This window comes from Puma concolor, chromosome A2 (assembly GCF_028749965.1).
Source record: "Puma concolor isolate L17-30 chromosome A2, mPumCon1.1.hap2, whole genome shotgun sequence".
Lineage (NCBI taxonomy): Eukaryota > Metazoa > Chordata > Mammalia > Carnivora > Felidae > Puma > Puma concolor.
The window spans coordinates 22,301,686-22,321,147 of NC_141668.1; the positions used below are offsets into that span (position 1 = coordinate 22,301,686).

The following is a 19,462-nucleotide window of genomic DNA, read 5'->3' on the forward strand; positions in this document are numbered from 1 at the left end:
CTGTGGGAGAGGCAATGCCGAGGAGTCAGGCCCGATAACACCCTGGGGTGCTGTCCTGCTGTCCAGAGACCCCAAGAAGGCAGGCTCATAGTGGGGCCAGCAGAACTGCCGGGGTGGGGGGCCCCGGGGAGGGACAGGGAGGCTGGACCAGAACCTGTGGCCACACGTCTGCCTGGCCACTCAGCCTGAGTGGGGTGATGAGGGCTGGCCGGCCCTGGCCTTCCCTAGGCAGTTGAGGCAGCTCTTCCTGCTGTTTCTGGTCTATTAACCTCCATCCGAGCCTCTGGTCTTAACTCGGTTTGCAACAGTAAGACACCACAGACTGGGTGGCCTAAGCATCAGACATTTGTTTCTCACAGTTCTGAGGTTGGGAAATCCAAGACCGGGGCGGCAGCGTGCTCGGGGGGCCCTTTTCCTGGCTTGTAGATGGCCACCTTTTGTGTCCTCACTTGCCAAAGAGGGGTGAAGCTGTGTCCTTCCTCGTGTAAGGACATTACTCCCCCCTGGGGGCCCCACCCTCATGACCCCATCGAACCTTAATCGCCTCTCAAAGGCCCCCGTCATACCATCACATTGAGGGGTAGGCCTTCAACCAGTGACTGTGGTGGTGGTGGGGACACAGCCGGTCAGTTCATAGCACCCCTATGCCAGGCAAGTTGACCAGGTGCATTTTGGGGGCCCTCAGCCCAAGCAGGGGGCTGTTTGGAGGGGGTACAGAGAACAGCCCCAGAGGGACCTGTGGCAAAAAATACCATGCTACCTGCCCCCCACCCCACCCCTCAAAAAACCAACTTTAAATCCTCAAACCTGTCACCTCAAACCTGTCACCTCAAACCTGTCATCACCCTATTTGGACAAAGCGTCTTTGCAGATGTAACTAATAAGCTAAGGATCTTGACGTGAGGTTATCCAGATGGGCCCTAAATCCAATGAGGGGCTTCCTTATAAAAGAGACCAGGAAAAGAGGTGACAGCAGTGTGACCAGGTGGCAGAGATTGGCCCGTGCCCCCCAGAGGCTAGAGAGGCAGGGAAGGGTCCCCCTTGGAAACTCCAGAGGGCCTCCAGAACCGTGACAGAATACATTTGTTGTTTTTTTTTTTTTATTTAATGTTTGTTTATTTTTGAGAGAGAGACTTGAGCAGGGGAGGGGCAAGAGAGGGCCTGAGAGGGCTTAAGCAGGGGAGGGGCAAGAGAGAGAGAGGGAGACACAGAATCCGAAGCAGGCTCCAGGCTCTGAGCTGTCAGCACAGAGCCCGACGCGGGGCAGGGCTGGACCTCATGAACCACGAGATCATGACCTGAGTCGAAAGTTGGACACTTAACTGAGCGACCCAGGCACCCCTACATTTCTCTTGTTTTAAACCACTCAGTTTGTGGGGATTGGTGTGCAGCCAGAGAAAACTGATACAGGTCCCAAGGCACAAATAGGGTCTGGGCTTTACCCGAGCCCAGTGCACACCTGAGGAGAAAGTCGAAGCTGGTTGGGAGAGGTGACGGGAGTCAGCCTTCCTCTTCCCCTCCCTGGGCTCCCAGCTCAGGGCTCTGACCTTTCCCAGTCGCTGTCCTCTGCCCACTGCCCACAAGCCCCTTGCTGATGCCGTTCCCCCAGGTCAGGCTCCCCCATCCTCCCCAGCCCCAACCAATGCCTGCTTGGGACCTTTGGGGGGTGGGAACGGGGACTGGCTTTCTTAAAGCCATAGGGACGAGCATTTATAAGGGATGTGGATAGGGCAAGTGAGCAGAACATCATAGGAACCAGCCTCCAAGGACAGGACCCATATTGGGTCAGAGCGCAGAATCCAGAAGAGCCTCTTGGTGGAGGCAGTGAGTGCTGAACTGAGTAGGAGGTGGGAGATAGCAGGGAAGGATGACCAGATAGGGCTGAGGCAGGGGACTGGTGAAGACCTGTATGGAATGAGGAGTGTGTGGGAGCACAGAGGTGGGGACATAACATGGGTGAGCCCAGAGGAGCGCAAGGGAGTGAGTGTGGTGTAGAGAGCGGGCGTCTGAGTTCGGGGCTCCCCGAAGCTCCCCATCTGCCCCACATCGCTCTAATTCCCAGCTACCACCCAGAAGCAATAAGCCCAGAGCAACATGGGCAGCAGGGTTTGGGGTCTGAGAAGGGTGCGCTCTAGCAGGCTAGGAGGGGCTCAGACTTCAGCCAGGCTGCACCTGCGGCAGCATCTGGCTCCTGGCGGTGGGGGGGTGGGGGGATGAGAGAGGCTCAGGAAACAGGTGGCACAGGCTGGAAAATGAGTTTTGAGGCTGGTCAGTTCTTGGGAAGGGGTGCCCAGAGGGCAAGGCCACTGGAGCAGCTGGTTAGCGTGGCTCTCTTGTCACAGCAAAAGCAGACCTACCTGTGCCATGCTTAGGGAAGTGCCTGCACATCTGCAGGGACCTGAGAAACCTTGTCGCTTTCACAGATGTGCTTCGTGGGGGATCAGAGGCAGAACTGGGATGTGAAAGCTCGGATCTCCGGATTCCCAGTCTATGTGCTTTCCTTTATTGCTCCAGTCCGGGAAGACGCCAGCTTACCCCACCTGGTTTCTGCCATTTTACCGTGCCACCCCCCCCCCCCCCAACCGTCCCCCCTGCCCCTGGCTTTTTGGTGTTATTTCCCTGGAGATAAAAGTGTAGTTGGGGGTGATGAGCTGGGGGTAACAAAGGAAGGAGGGGGTGGACGCTGGTGTCCAGGCCTGGCCCTCCCTCCCATCTAACTGCCTTCCTGCCCTCCTTCCACACGCCCTCTTCCTGGGGCATTCTTTCCAGTTTCCTTTCTCGCTATTAATAGCCCAGAGTCACCCCAGGTCTGTCAGTGGCCAGGAACAGGAGGAAGCAGGCCCTCACCGAAGGCTGGGAGCAGCCTTCTCCTCTCCCCAGGGGAGCAGACAGGCCGAGCCTCGCCTCCCACTCTCCCAGTGCAGACAGGCGTGCGGCCCCCTTCCCCCGCTCATTTCTTTCAAGACCTGCTTCACTGTCCTCTCCTGCTTGCTCTTATCTCTGACCTCTTCAGCACCCCTCCCTCGCCGCACCTTCATTTCTTCCTCTCCTTCTTAATTCTGGGTGACCTCAGTGCCCACCCGTATAAACAGCGAGATACCGTGGCCTCCCACTTTCTTGACGGTCTCCCATCTCTGCTGTTTCACACCCTGTACCTTATCACCGCCACAAACTACCTCCTCTGAGATCTAAGCATTGCGTTCTTTGATTGCTCTTCCTCTGCCGTCCAGTTCATTTGCTCAAGTACACCCGTACTTGACCCCGTACCTATACGTAATGCTCGAACCTAGACAGCCCGTCCTAGTGACCCACCCCCTCCTCGTGGCCTCTGGGCCCCCATCTGTCCATAAGGATAACCCTCCTGTCCTTCGCCATTCACCATCATAGCCCGACCTCACAAATATCAAGTCCCTTGCACCCTTTCTCGTCCCTGTGCTCACCTAGCAAACCCCGTTCCCGGATGGACCCCGCCTCCATTTTTTGCGTGCCCACACCTAAGGACTGGAACACTCCTGGGGCAAAGCCACGCACTGGCTGATGGGATTAATTTAAAATGTGTGATTCCAGGCCTCAGTTTGGCACCAACTACTACTTGGCATTCGTTCTTTATTTCTCAAGGTGCAGACCTCTGACCAGCAGCGGCAGAATCCCCGGAACTGGTTAGAAATGTGAATTCTCACGCTCTATCCCAGACCTGCTGAATCAGAAAGTCTGGGGCTGGGTTCTGCACTTAGGGTTTTAACAAGTCCTCCAAGTGATTCTGATGCTCATTGAAGTTGGAGAACCCTTTTCTAGTAGGCTGTCTTTTCCCCTTTCCAAAACGAGCGTTGCATACTTTTTCCTTCCACGAACTTCATCTGTAACAGCATGACTTGATTGAGAACACTTATCTTTCTGCCACCAAAATTACAAACGCGCTTAGGTCTGTGCCCATCTTTTTTCCATTTCCAAGGCACAAGTGTCCGACCTTCTAACGAAGGTCAGGTCTGCGGGGGGCGGGGGGGGGCACTTGGGATTCACACGCTTATATCCTCTTCTGTATCTTAAGGACCCGAAGAGACAGTAGAGAGGAAGCAAAACAAAAGGAGCTTTCTTTTTTTTGGTGTTTGCTTATTCGTTTGAGAGCGCGCGCGCACATGAGCTGGGGAGAGGCAGAGAGAGGGAGGCAGAATCGAATGCAGGCTCAGCGCTGTCAACACAGAACTTGATGTGGGGCTTGAACTCACAAACCATGAGATCAGATGCTTAACCGACTGAGCCACCCAGGCACCCCTAATTTTTTTTTTTTTTTTAACATATACTCATTTTTGAGAGTGAGAGAGACAGAGCATGAGCGAGGGAGGGGCAGAGAGAGAGGGAGACACAGAATCCGAAGCAGGCTCCAGGCTCTGAGCTGTCAGCACAGAGCCTGACCCGGGGTTTGAACTCACGAGCTGTGAGATCATGACCTGAGCTGAAGTCGGACACTCAACCGACTGAGCCACCCAGGCGCCCCATTGTTAGGGGCATTTTTTAAGTTTATTTTTTAATTTTTATTTTGAGAGAGAGAGAGCAAGCAGGGGAGGGGCAGAGAGAGAGGGAGAGAGAGAGAATCCCAGGCAGGTTCTGTGCTGTCAGCAAAGAGCTCGACCATGACCTGGGCCGAAGTCGAGTCGGACACCCAACCGACTGGGCCACCCGGGCCCCCCCCATTAGGGTCATTCTCATGAATGCATCCTGATTCATACATGGCTCCCTAGGATAAATGCCTAGTGGTACAACTAAAAGATGTCTTTTTTTTTTTAATTAAAAAAATAAATTTTTTTAATGTTTATTTTTGAGACAGCATGAACAGGGGAAGGTCACAGAGAGAGGGAAGCAATGTTACAAGTATTTTCTGATTCGTTTTCATTTTCCTTTTGGTTTCTTTTTTGTTTTTTAACTTTTTTCTTTTTAAACAATTTTAGATTTGCCGAAAATTTGCAAAGAGGATACGGAGAGTTTTATATCCCTTTCCTTCAGCGTTGGCCTAATATTATCGTCCTACATAATTGTGGTACCTTTATCACAACTGAGAAATTACCAGTGGCACAACACAACTAAACTACAGACTTTATTCCTGTTTTACCATTATTTCCACTCATGGTCTTTTTTGTTCCAGAATATATTGCATTCAGTCACCATGTCTGAGTAGTCTCTCCCAATCTGTGACAGTTTTTCAGTCTTCCCTTATTGTTTATAATCTTGCTGGTTTTTAAGAGTACTAGCCAGATATTTGTAGAATGGCCTTCAGTTTTGGTGTGTCTGATGTTCTTAAATTTTTCCCGTGATTAGACTGGGGATATATATTATTTATTAATTTTTTTTTAAATTCAAGTATTGAAGTATACTAATACAATCGTGTATTAGTTTTAGGTGAACAACGTAGTGATTCAACAACTAATATACATTAGGAAATGCTTACAGCAATAAGCGGAGTTTAGAAAGAGGAGGGCAGAGCTGAAGTACCCTTCTCCTGACATCTTACCAGGGGACAAGATGACCGATCACTACTTACCATCGGTGATGTTAACGCTGATCATTTGGTTAAGACGATGTGTCTACCAGAGTTCTCCACTTTTTTTTTTTAATAAGTTTTTGAATGTTTAATTATTTTTGAGAGGTGGGGGGAGCAGAGGGAGAGGGAGACCCAAATCTGAAGCAGGCTCCAGGTTCTGACCTGTCAGCACTGAGCCCCACGTGGGGCTCAAATCCAGGAACCCTCAGATCATGACTTAAGTCGAAGTCAGATGCTTAACTGACTGGGCCGCCCAGGCGCCCCCCAGAGTTCTCCACCTTAAAGTTGGCTACTAGTTTTCCCTTTCCATTCTCTGCTGGAAGAGAGCCCTTAAGGGGCGCCTGGGTGGCTCAGTCCGTTGAACTTCGGACTCTTGATTTCATGTCAGGTCCTGATCCCAGGGTTGTGGGATCCAGCCCCACCTCTGGCTCCACGCAGTACACGGAGCCTGCTTGGGATTCCTCTGTCTCCCTCTGCCCTTCCCCCGTTTGCACAAGCACGCAGTCTCTCTCAATTAAAACAAAAACAAAAAAAAAAAAAAAAAGAAAAGAAAAAGAGCCCCTGGGACCAGCACACCCTCTGATGGGGATGAGGGTGGGGGAATATACTTCCTTCTGGAGGCAGGAAGGGTATCTACAAGTTGTTGGAATTCTGTAAACGATTTTGTTCCTTCTGCCCATTTTCCTTTACGTGCAAGGACTCTGGGGCTCAAATCGCTGCAGGTATGGCCACTGGGGGCTCCTTCAGATTGCTCCCTAGGTCTTTTGGACTTGGCCCACTTTTTTTTTTTTTTTTTTTTTTTTTTAGCACTTCCTTACTTTCTGACGCGTCCCAGCCTCATCCTGCATTTTCCCTACATCAGCACTGGAATCAAGCCATTTCTCCAAGGAGCCCTGGTTCCTGATTTTGGAGAATGGTTGGGTATACTTAAGGCCACTACTTTTTTTTTATTGTTTTATTTATTTTAGAGAGGGAGACAGAGCATGAGTGGGGGAGGAACAGAGAGAGAGGGAGACATGGAATCTGAAGCAGGCTCCAGGCTCCGAGCTGTCAGCACAGAGCCTGACACGGGGCTCGAACTCACGAGCCGCGAGGTCATGACCTGAGCCGAGGTCGGACACATAACCACCTGAACCACCCAGGGGCCCCTGTGTATACTTGATAGTGCTGGCGTGTGGCTGCTTCTAGACCCTCTCAGTGGACAGAGCTAAGAAATACACATTTGTTTACCCACTTGTGTGTGCACACATCTGGATCGTTTCTTTGTATGTGCGTGTTAAATCATGCATTCATACTGACATCTGTCACTAACCAAACATCATAGGGTTCATACAGCTTCTCCCCTACCTGCCTTACCTATAACTTCCTTCTCTGGCGTGGAGAAACTTGGTTCCTGTTATTTATTCATCATTTATTTACTTATATACCAACTCTGGTATACATACAGAGTAGATTTTTAATTGACAACCCACACTCTTTTGTTTTTTTGTTTTTTTAAAGTAGGCTCCATGCTCAGTGCAGAGCCCAGCGTGGGGCTTGAACTCATGACCCTGAGAGCAAGACCTGAGCTGAGATCAAGAGTCGGATGCTTAACCGACTGAGCCACCCAGGTACCCCAACAACCCGTACTCTTGTGAGGAACAAATTTACCCCTTAGAGTACACGGTTTGTGTATATTCTTTTTGTCTTTAGCTTTACAGTACCCAGTCAGTGAACTATTTTCACTTTGGTTAGCTGTTTTCTCCCATCTCTCCAGGGAGGTTATGTTATACATTTATAACATCATTAAGTTTATTTTCATAGTCTCCATACATCCTAGGATTTTTTAAATTTTTTTTCTTCTAAATTTGCACCAAGTTAATTCTTTGGGTATTCAATTCTATGGGTTTCAGCAAATGCAGTCTTATATCCATCACCCCAGTACTATATAGAGCAAGCAGTTCCGGGGTGCCTGGTTGGCTCAGTTGGTAAAGCATGTGAGTTCGAGCTCCCCCGTTGGGTGCAGAGATTACTTAAAACATAAAATCTTAAAAAAAAAAAAAAAAAAAAAAAGTTCCATTGTACTAAGTCAGTTCTTCTCCCTTCCCTCAAACACTGACCCGTTTTCTGTTCCTACAGTTTTGCCTTTTCCATAATATCATATAAATGACCTCAGACACTTGTAGCCTTTTGGCTTCTTTTGCTTAAAATATCTTTCAGATTCACCCATGTAATGCGAATCAATAGTTCCTTTTTTATTCTTAAGTAGTCGTTGTATGGATGTGTGACAGTTTGTTTATCCATTCATTTGTTGAAAGATATCTTGGTTGCTTCCAGTTTTCAATGATTTTGAATCGGTGGTAAACATTAGCATTTAGATTTCTGTGTCACCACGAGTTTTCAGTCCTTTTGGGTAAATACTAAGAATGTAACTGCTGGGTCACATGGTAATTGTATGCCAACCTAAAAGAAACTGCAAAACTGTTTTCCAAAGTTTGCATTCCTGCTAGCAATGTATGAGAGCTCCTGTTTAACTTGATATTGTCAGATTGTTTTTAGCCATGTAATAGATGTCTAATGGCATTGCAGTGTAGCTCTAATTTGCATTTGCCTAATGACACTGAAGATCGTTTCATATGCTTATTGGCCATCTGTATCTCTTCTTTGGTGATTTTTTTCCTTGTAGATCTTTTGCCCATTAAAAAAAGATTGAGTTATCTTTTTATTGTTGAGTTTAAGTTATTTAGGAGATGTTTTTCCCTTCTTACTGAACTGCTAGGACTTCCTGTACAATGTTAAATAGAAGTGGGGAGAGAGGACATCCTTGCCCTAGTCCCAGATTTAAGAGCAAAACATTCAGTCTCTCCACATTAGGTATGTTAGCTGTTGGCTTAATTCAGAGATATCATTTATTAGGTTAGGAGAATTCCCTCCTATTCCTAGTTTGCTCAGCGCTGTTTTTTTTTTTCAAGGTATTATTTTTAATCTCTACACCCCACGTGGGGCTGAAACAACCCCGTGATCAAGAGTCCCATGCTCCACTGACTGAGCCAGCCAAGTGCCCCAATTTTTTTTTAATCATAAATGATAAATTTTGTCAAATGATTTTTCTGCATATATTGAGATGATCATATGGTTTTTCATTTTGTTGTTAATATGGTGAATTGCATTGATTTTTCAAGTACTGAATTAGCCATGAGATGAACCTCGCTTAATCATGATATATTATCTTTTTTATATATTGCCGGGTTTGATTAGTCATTAGGGAAATACAAATTAAAACCACTTCATGCCGAGTAAAATGGCTGTAATAAAAAGGTGATAACAGTTGCTGGTGAGGAGGTGGAGAAATTGAATCCTTACACACTGCTTGTGGGCGTGTAATACGGTGCAGTCATTTTTGAAAGCAATTTGGCAGTTCCTCAAAATGCTAAATCTAGAGTTACCATATGATCCAGAAATTCCACTCCTCAGTATATATGCAAGAGAAATGAAAACATATGTCTACACGGAAACTTGTACACGAAGGCTTATAGCTGCATTATTCAAATAGCCAAAAGTTGAAACAACCCACGTGTTCATTATCTGACAAAAGGATAGACAAAATGTGGTATATCCATACACTGGAGTATTATTCAGCAATAAAAAGAAATAAAGATCAGACACATGCTATGACTGGGGTGAAGCTGAAAAACGTTACACGAAGTGGAAATAGCCAGTCACGAGAGACCATTCGTTGTAGGATTCCATTTATGTGGGATGTTCAGAACGGGCAAGTCCCCAGAGACAGTAGCTTGCTGGTTGCCCAGCACCTGGCTTTCTCCTCTGCTGTGTCTTCAGTGTGAGGGTTTTGTGTTCATGCAGTCAAGAGTTGGGCTTCGTTTAAAACCTGTTGCGGGGCGCCTGGGTGGCTCAGTCAGTTAAACCTCCATCCGACTTCAGCTCAGGTCATGATCTTGCGGTTCGTGGGTTCAAGCCCCGCATCTGGCTCTAGCTGACCGCTCAGAGCCTGGAGGCTGCTTCGGATTCTGTGTCTCCCTCTCTCTCTGCCCCTCCCCCACTTATGCTCTGTCTTTCTGTCTCTCAAAAATAAATAAACGTAAAACAAAAACAAAACTGTCGCACCACGGGCTGCAAATCCCTGTGTCTCCCTGTTTGGCTGTGGATCTTCCCTTTCTGCTGCTCTGCAGAGCATCTTTCCCAGTTTCCGCCAGCTGTATTCCACTCACTTGTACTTCACACTTGCTATTGGTAGTGATGAGGGTTTTTGGGGGTGATAGTGGAGTGTGTGGGGTCCGGAGTTGACGATCAACAAAGAATTCTTGAAAATGTCTTTGGTGCAAGAAGGTAGATTTTATCAAAGCTGGAAGACAGGACCCGCGGGCAGGAAGAGCTGCCCAGGGGCCATGAGACCCAGGGGGTATACTCTGGGGGTTGGGGGAGGTAAAATCCTGGAAGTCTCCTCCAATGCTAAAGACTCAGAGGAAGCTGGAGGCCTAGCAGTTGTCTGGCTAAGGTTGTTTTTCCCTCTAGCAAAGTATTAGCATTAAGACTGTAGGGTTAAGTAGTTCCTGAGAAGAAACGTTTTCCTCCGCCTGCCCCAAGTATCTGCCAGTGGGCTGCAGGTTATAAGGAAATTTAATTTTATCTGCCGTTTCCTTCTGCCTTTGTTTCCCACATCAGCTAGCACTTTGGGTTACTGGCAGGGAGAAGGTCATTCTCTGATGTTTTGATTAAACGGGATTCTTCCATAGGTGCTGGAACCTGGGGCTTGAGGGTGTGGCCTTCCTTGGCGTTCTACTTCTTTTCTAGAAGTTACTCTGGACTTCTCACGTATCCTTGCCCTCCCTAGGGCTAAAGAGCTTTTTTTAGTTTTCCTGTTCCCTTTCCCAGCTGCAATGGCTTTCCACCAGTGCCTCCAGGCTATAATGTTTTGCCTTTCTCCAGTAGTTTAAGCTTTTGATTCCTAGAAGAAATGGGAGAGCTGAATCTAGGCAGGGTTTCATTGCTATCATTTTCTATCCCCAGCTTTGGTGAGTTTCCACCCATGTCGTGCCCTCAGGCCATAGGTTTTGTTGACTCTCACGGAAAGTAGGGATTTTTTTTTTCCCATAGGGGGTGTGGGTTTCATGGAGTTTCAGCAGTGACTACTGTTTTCTTCCCCTAGCCAGTCCCACCGGGGAACTTTCTTCTCAAGGTTCTCCCCGGTCCTCCTCATGAAGCCCTGGTGGGGTTACCAGGGCGAGAAAGCCTCCACAGGGTGGGAACCGTGTCTGCAGCTGCCGGGACTTCACATGTTCACACTAGCCCATACTCAGCCTTTCATGATTCATTAATCTTATCAAACTCTGTCCCAGGCAAACAAATGCGTGGGTCCCATTCCTCCTGCAGTTGTGTCTCCACTTTTCAAGAGACTTGTTGACCCATGACCTCAGTTCTCCAGTGATTCAAGAAAAGTCATTAATTTTGTTTCTTAAGCTTTTTTCTTGTTCTAAGGATGGGAGTAATGTTCTTTCGGGCTCTGTTCTCGTTGGTTTAAAACTGGAAGTCCTGTGGTTCTTTGGATGCACAGATTCTTAATTTTGATAAAGCCAAATATTTATCCGCCGTTTTCTTTGGTTTGTACTTTTCATGTTTTGTTGATTGACAACTGTGTATGAGCTAGTTCTTTTAAATTTTTTTTTTTAACATTTATTTTTGAGACAGAGAGAGCCTGAACAGGGGAGGGTCAGAGAAAGAGGGAGACACAGAATCTGAAACAGGCTCTAGGCTCTGAGCTGTCAGCACAGAGCCCCATGCGGGGCTCAAACCCACGGACTGTGAGATCATGACCTGAGCCAAAGTCGGACGCTTAACCGACTGAGCCACCCAGGCGCCCCTGAGCTAGTTCTTTTAACAGACACACATATTAAGGCAGGCAGACTGTGCTGTAGAGAAGTTCGTGTAAAAGGCTGGAATTATTTGATCCTTGAATCCAGGCTTAGATTTTCTGTATGAGAAAGTGTTAACTACTAATTCACTTTCTTTAAGCATATAGGATAACTTATTTCTATTTCTTCTTGAGTCGTTCTGGTAAGTTGTATTTTCTTAAAAATTTGTCCGTCTAATCTGCTTCAGATTTATCAGCACTCATACTAGCCTATACTATAAGTGTCTGTTATTTTTATACCTCATATTTTGTATTTATGCATTCTGGGTTATGTTTTCCTTTGGTCAACCTCACCTAAGAGGTTTTAAAAAAATATTTATTTTAATTTTTGAGAGAGAGAGAGAGAGCAAGCGAACAGGGAAAGGGGCAGAAAGAGAATTCTCAGCAGGCTCCATCCATGCTCAGCGTGGAGCCCGATGTGGGGCTTGATTCCACAACCGTGAGAACATGACCTGAGCCAAAATCAAGAGTCACATGCTTAACCAACTGAGCCAACCAAGCATCTCTTAGTTTTTAAAGAAAATTTGTTTTGGGGCATCTGGCTGGTTTGGTTGGTAGAGCATTCAACTCTAGATTGCGGGATCATGAGTTCAAGCCCCATGTTGGGTGTAGAGATTACTTTTAAAAAAGTGAGTAATAATGGGGTTCATGGGTGGCTCAGTCAGTTAAGAGTCCAACTCTTGATTTTGACTCAGGTCATGATCTCATGGTTTTTGAGATTGAGGCCCATGTTGGGTTTTGCATTAACAGCAAGGAGCCTGCTTAGGATTCTCTCTCTCTCTCTCTCTCTCTCTCTCTCTCTCTCTCTCTGCTTCTCCACTCGCGCTCTCTCTCACCCAAAATAAATAAATAAGCTTAAAAAAATGAGTAATAAAATTTCTTAAATTCCTATATTAAAAAATCTGTTTCTCTGTTGATATTTGCTATTGTCTTTTGTTTTCCATTTCATTGATTTCTGCTTTTATCTCTTTATTTCATTCCTCTTTTTTTTTTTTTTTTCTTTTGCACCTTTCCATGATCAAATTGCAGAATATACACAGTACCAGATCTGAGCGGGTCCTAAGTGCATTGTAAATTGCAGTGTGGCTCACACTCTAGCATGTCTGTTCCTGCCATACTGCCAGCCTTTCCCTCAACTCATCCCCAGAAGGCCCAAAGAGTATAGTTCCCTGTGATCAGTTGTCTGACGAGTGTGAATAAAGCCAAGTTATGTTTATGTATGTAATATGATGGAGCCAGGCAAGAGTGGACTGCTGTGGGATAATAGCCCTGTTTAGGGGAGACACAAGCATAGTAAGGAAGGAAAGAAAGTTCTTCCAATGGGTAGCACTTTGAATAGTACATTTCATAGTCAGTTTTTTGTTTTGTTTTGTTTTTTGTTTTTAATATGAAATTTATTGTCAAATTGGTTTCCATACAACACCCAGTGTTTCTCCCAACAGGTGCCCTCCTCAATACCCATCACCCACCCTCCCCTCCCTCCCACCCCCCATCAGCCCTCAATTTATTCTCAGTTTTTAAGAGTCTCTTATAGTTTGGCTCCCTCCCTCTCTAACTTTTTTTCCCCTTCACCTCCCCCATGGTCTTCTGTTAAGTTTCTCAGGATCCACATAAGAGTGAAAACATACGGTATCTGTCTTTCTCTGCCTGACCTATTTCATTTAGCATAACACTCTCCAGTTCCGTCCACGTTGCTACAAAAGGCCATATTTCATTCTTTCTCGTTGCCACGTAGTATTCCATTGTGTATATAAACCACAATTTCTTTATCCATTCATCAGTTGATGGACATTTAGGCTCTTTCCATAATTTGGCTATTGTTGAGAGTGCTGCTATAAACACTGGGGTACGAGTGCCCCTATGCATCAGTACTCCTGTATCCCTTGGGTAAATTCCTAGCAGTGCTATTGCTGGGTCATAGGGTAGATCTATTTTTAATTTTTTTTTTTAATTTTTTTTTCAACGTTTTTTATTTATTTTTGGGACAGAGAGAGACAGAGCATGAACGGGGGAGGGGCAGAGAGAGAGGGAGACACAGAATCGGAAACAGGCTCCAGGCTCCGAGCCATCAGCCCAGAGCCCGACGCGGGGCTCGAACTCACGGACCGCGAGATCGTGACCTGGCTGAAGTCGGACGCTTAACCGACTGCGCCACCCAGGCGCCCCTATTTTTAATTTTTTGAGGAACCTCCACACTGTTTTCCAGAGTGGCTGCACCAGTTTGCATTCCCATGTTATTTGTTTTTTTTTTTTAATTTTTTTTTTTTCAACGTTTATTTATTTTGGGGACAGAGAGAGACAGAGCATGAACGGGGGAGGGGCAGAGAGAGAGGGAGACACAGAATCGGAAACAGGCTCCAGGCTCTGAGCCATCAGCCCAGAGCCCGACGCGGGGCTCGAACTCACGGAGTGCGAGATCGTGACCTGGCTGAAGTCGGACGCTCAACCGACTGCGCCACCCAGGCGCCCCTCATGTTATTTGTTTTTTTGAAGGCAAGCTATCCTGAGGTGAGGATCTGACCAGATTCACAGGCAATAGCTAATGATTTTTAGATAGATAAGGACTTACAAGGAACAAGAATAGAGAATCCGTGCAAGGAAGTGTATGGAAGAGGTGTGTGGATAGACCTCTTGGGATAGATCTGGAGTGCAAGGATTTAAATGTCACTTGTGATCATCAGATGAGTGAGATACTCGTTATGCCTCAGTTAGCTTCTTTCTCCATCCACCTACATGACTGCTCTGTGGGCTCATGAACAAGTGGCCATGACGCAGGGAGGCTGAAAAGGACACATTCTGGATCTGAATGTATTTTCCCACCTGCCATGTTCTGTCGGCGACCCCATTCGCCATCATGATATTCCACAGAGCAAAGGGCTTCACCAAGGAACTCACTCTAAGGCAAAGTAAGTGGAGCATTATTAACAAGATTTTCTCCTCTTACTATGAATCCTACATGCTGCTGGAGGAATATGGTTGGGACTCAGGATACCTGTGGTGCCTCCTGGCATTCATCCTGACAGCATCCCTAAGACCTAGATCTTTCAGAAATGAAACCAAGAAAGGAAGGAAGGGAGGGAGGGAGAGAGAGGGAGAAAGAAAAAAGAAAGAAAAATAGAGAAAAAAGGAGGGAGGGAGGGAGAGGGGGAGAGAAAGAAATCCAGTATCTACTAGTAATGATGTCATTGATGCGTGTACTGAATTAACCCATGTTTGGTGGTAGAAATGATGTCTTCTCAGACAAGTTCAGGAGAAAGGTTCTAGGTATGGTTTCTGACCTAAGCCTGGTTCCTTAGCCATCTTAAGTGATTTTGTTAGCTAAGGGATTATCTTTTTGTTTGTTTTAACCGGCTGCTTGGAGTTTATTTTCCACTTGGTGGGAGGCACACCTTCATGTGGCTTGGATAGTAGAGGGTGGGGTTCTCTCAGCTTCCTTTTTGGTGTTTGCAGTTTTGATGTTGAAGACCCCACTGCTTCTGCCTGCTGCAGCCTGCCTAGTCTACGGGGAGGGGAGGAAAGGGACCCCGGGGAGCCTAGTGCCTCCTGAAGCCTGGTGGCTGGTGGTGGCCACTCAGGACTGGGGCGGGGTGTCAGCTTTGCCAGGCTGGCCGCCAGGCTGCTTTCTCGTGACTTCCAGAGCCAAGTCACAGGTGATTGTGGTGTTGGAGGCCTGGGGAGGTTCCAAGCCTGCGGAGTCTAACGCCGTAGCCATGAATGGGAGAGCGGACTTCCCGACAAAGAAGCTTGCCCACCAGTGACCTGGGTAGGCCTCAGGGGACCAGGGTGGTGAAGGATGGCTTCCCCAGGATATTCTGCACTTCCGCAGGAGCTGTTACTGGAAGTGGAACCCAGGCGGTGGGGGTAATAGTCGTGGGTGGCTATGAGCAAGCCGCGATAGGGGGTGGCTTCCTTGCTGTCGTTTGTGGGCTGGTGGAAACCTTGGCAGCGACCCCTCCCAGGCCTCGGCATGTGATCGTGGGTGGTGAGGATGATGATGGGGGCGCTAGGCCACAGAACCAATTTGCAAAGGAGACCAGGGAAAACCGCTGCACAACTGAGATGCCCACAGGGCTCCGCTTTCTGTTTAATGCAGACAGAGTTGACTTTTAAAAAATTTTTTTAATGTTTATTTGTTTTTGAGACAGAGACAGAGCACGAGTGGGGGAGGGGGGTTGGGGGGGAGGGAGGGAGGGAAGCAGATAGACACAGAATCCAAAGGAGCCTCCAGGCTCTGAGCTGTCAGCACAGAGCCTGACGCAGGGCTCAAACTCACAAACCATGAGATCATGACCTGAGCTGAAGTCGGATGCTTAACCGACTGAGCCACCCAGGTGCCCCAGACAGAGTTGATTTTCAGTGTTTGAAACTAAGAACCCTGGTTTCTACAGCGAAATAAGTCGGGTGGAGGAACAGATTAGGAGGTTGAATAGCATGCTCCCCAAAAGATGTGTTCATACCCTAATCCCCAGTACTTGGTGTCAGCCAATGTGACTTGATTTGGAAACAGGGTCTCTGCAGATATAATCAAGTTAAGATCATACTGGATTAGGTCATACTAGATTCGGGTGAGCCCTAAATCCACGACTAGTGTCCTTATAAAAGGCCAGACACACAGGGAGGAAGGCCATGTGATGCTGGGGCCATAAATTGGAGGGATATAACTATAAGCCAAGGAATACCAAAGACTGCCACAAAGAAGCAAAGGGAGATGCTTCCTGAGTCCTTCAGAGGGAGTGTGGCCCTGCCGATTTTGGATTTCTAGCCTCCAAAGCCACGAGAGAATACATTTATGTTTAAGCCACCCAGTTTGTGGTCATTTGATACAGCAGCCTTGGGAAATGAATACACACTTCATTCAAGGTAACCTGAGTCCGTGGAAAGATTCAGTTCTGTGAACTGGGTGAGTGGCTGACTGTGTTCTCTACCATGGAGATTTGACACAGGTCTCTGTTTGCTGAGCCTTGAGGGGGGGATGTTAGTGGGCGGCCCCTAAAAGACCACATGATAGTTAGCCCCGGTCCCAGGTCCCTTTAGTTAGATTATTCCGATTAGCATGCTGATCCGGCTGTCCATTACGGTATTGTACCCACCTTTGTTCCGAGAAATGAAATCCTGCTCTTGCCCTACTACCCGAAGAACCTGGCTTCCATGCCCACTGAAATCAGTATTATCTCCTATGAGCATTCCCGGCCAATGAAAAACAGCCACACCAGTCTCTTAGAATATGCTATTAGTCTCCTCAACGATATCCCCAATTTAATCAAATCTAAGGCACCATCAATGATAAGACACACTATTACTTTACGAACTACTTAGAAAAAAAAAACACTGTCAAAGTTTGACCTGTAATAACTTATAATGCATCCGCATTTCACAGGCATGAAAAGATGTGCGTCTTAGAACTCATGGAACACAGTATTTCTCAAAGCCTTGGTGAAACAAGTGTCATTTGAACTCAGAATTCTCAGGAAAACAAAAGTGTGAGGGAGCAGATTATCCATGATAAACCATTCTACCCCTTGTGTCTCTCTGAGGTTTTGGATTTCTTCCTATTCGTTATTCCAGGGAATTTCTGGCAACTTAACTTTATTTAGTGTGGACTAACGTTGAGTGCAGGTTTCAGTTCACCAACTAAGAAAACGATGAGAACCCAGCTGCTTTAGGTCAGCATATTGAACCCGAAATCTCTGATATGCATACCCATAATGACCGATTCAGCCTGATATGATTATCCCTCCTTGATCTAGCACCCTCCTGTCATATAACCAGACATACTTGCTAGGGTTATTATAGGTATTTCTTAGGGTGTAAGCCTTCTCCTGGGCCAGACTCTGTATTTGTCTTTCTGGAGCATACTGGAGTCTCACTGTTGTTACAGGTTTGGAAAAAGTGAAGAGTCCTAGAGACGATGAGGAAATGTGGCTTTCTGTGTCCGTGAGCTCACGTGAGCCTCTTTACGAGTTTTCAGGCAAGGTGGGAACTGCATCATCAAACAGAATAGCAGTTGAGTATAGGCAGGTGAGCACCATTCCAGATTGAGACTTAGAAAAAAAAATTTTTTTTAACATTTTATTTATTTTTGAGAGCGCTCAAGCGGGTTTGGGGCAGAGAGAGAGAGAGGGAGACATAGAGTCTGAAGCAGGCTCCAGGCTCTGAGCTGTCAGAGAGCCAGATGAGGGGCTCGAACCCACAAACTGTGAGATCATGACCTGAGCTGATGTTGGACGCTTAACTGAGCCACCCAGGTGCCCTGCAGATTGAGACTTAATGGAAACTGTGACTCATCTGCATCCTCTCCTATGTCGCCATTTCAATTGTCAAGGTCCTATTTTCACCTAAGAGACTTGGTGAAGAATTACACTAACATTGGGGCACTGGGTGCCTCAGTCGGTTAAATGTCCGGTTTCAGCTCAGGTCATGATGTCGCTGTTCATGAGTTTGAGCTCCGCTTAGGTCTCTGTGCTGACAGCTCAGAGCCTGGAGCCTGCCTCAGATTCTGTGTCTCCCTCGGTCTCTGCCCATCCCCTGCTCGTACTGTGTGTGTGTCTGTGTGTGTGTGTGTGTGTGTGTGTCTGTGTGTCTGTGTCTCTCTCAAATACATAAAACATTAAAAAAAAAAGAAACTAACATTGTAATTTGGCAACTCGTGGGATCAAACTTTCACATTTGTCTTTTGGTCTTCTCTGTTCTTCAGCTGCAAACAATAAGAGATTCCTTTACTGTAGCCTCAGAAATTTCAGTCTGTGCTTTCATAGGAGGATTTAGGAATTACAGCTTCTCTTTCTTTTCTTTTCTTTTAAGTAAGCAAGCTCTATGCCTGCTGTAAGGCTTGAACTCAGAACCCCCAAGATCAAGAGTCACGGGGTCTACCGACTGAGCCAGCCAGGCACCCCTGTTAATTCTCCTTCTTTAAGCCAGTTTTCACTGGTAGTGATTTTTGTCTCTCCCAGGGTACATGTGGCAATATCTAAAGATATTTTTAGCTGTCACAGCTGGGGAGGGATGTGTGTATACGTTACTTGCATCTGGCGGATAGATACCAGAGATGTTGTTAAATATCCTGTGATGCTTAGGATACCCTCCTATAACAAATAAATATCCTGCCCAAAATGTCAGTAGTTCTCGGGTGAAGAAACCCCATCTTAAGCTACTCACCACAGTAAGAAGTAACCACCCTATCCCACGTCCCTTAGTTCCTCAAATATGCTTATATTCCCTTCAACAATCTCAGCTCTTTGGCCAAAAAAGTACCATGACGTGATCAACGATAAGAAGCACCGTTATTCTATGACTGTGAAGGAAGAAGCACTGGCAAACCATAATGGCACTTTGATTTTCAACACGCCCTTTTTTTTTTTAATTTTTTTTTTTTTTTTCAACGTTTATTTATTTTTGGGACAGAGAGAGACAGAGCATGAACGGGGGAGGGGCATAGAGAGAGGGAGACACAGAATCGGAAACAGGCTCCAGGCTCTGAGCCATCAGCCCAGAGCCTGACGCGGGGCTCGAACTCACGGACCGCGAGATCGTGACCTGGCTGAAGTCGGACGCTGAACCGACTGCGCCACCCAGGCGCCCCCTCAACACGCCCTTTTATGCGTGCCCTTCATGGGCACTTCATTCTAGATGACGGGATAATGTAGCTGCTTCTCCACAGGATGCCACAGGATACTAGAGTCACGTCCCCTAATACTTGCAGGATTCTCCCTTAAGCCCCAAGTAGACCCAATACCCAATCCTTGAAGTCCTCTTGCCTGCAACCACTTGATACAAATTTCTGCTTTTCAGCAGCACAGTTGGGTCTGTGTGCGTGTGCACGTGCATGCGTAAGATACCGTGGGTTCCTGTGTAGCTTGGGGAGGAACTGGGATTGCTGGAGACCACATTTACAACTACTTTTTTTTCACTTATTTTTTTCTTCCTCAATGTTTACTTACTGATTTTTATTATAAATTTTTTTTAATGTTTATTTTTGAGAGAGAGGGAGAGACAGAATGTGAGTGGGGGAGGGGCAGAGA

The 19,462-nt window shown here is 46.7% G+C and overlaps 1 protein-coding gene and 1 pseudogene across 1 annotated transcript in view; one reads left to right on the forward strand and one right to left on the reverse strand.

The window, feature by feature from the left end:
* PODXL (podocalyxin like) overlaps positions 1 to 19,462 on the forward strand; it is a 56,848-nt gene that overhangs the window by 22,187 nt on the left and 15,199 nt on the right. The gene's annotated exons all lie outside the window — the stretch shown is intronic.
* On the reverse strand, positions 14,896 to 15,540 carry LOC147583051 (pancreatic progenitor cell differentiation and proliferation factor pseudogene; annotated as a pseudogene).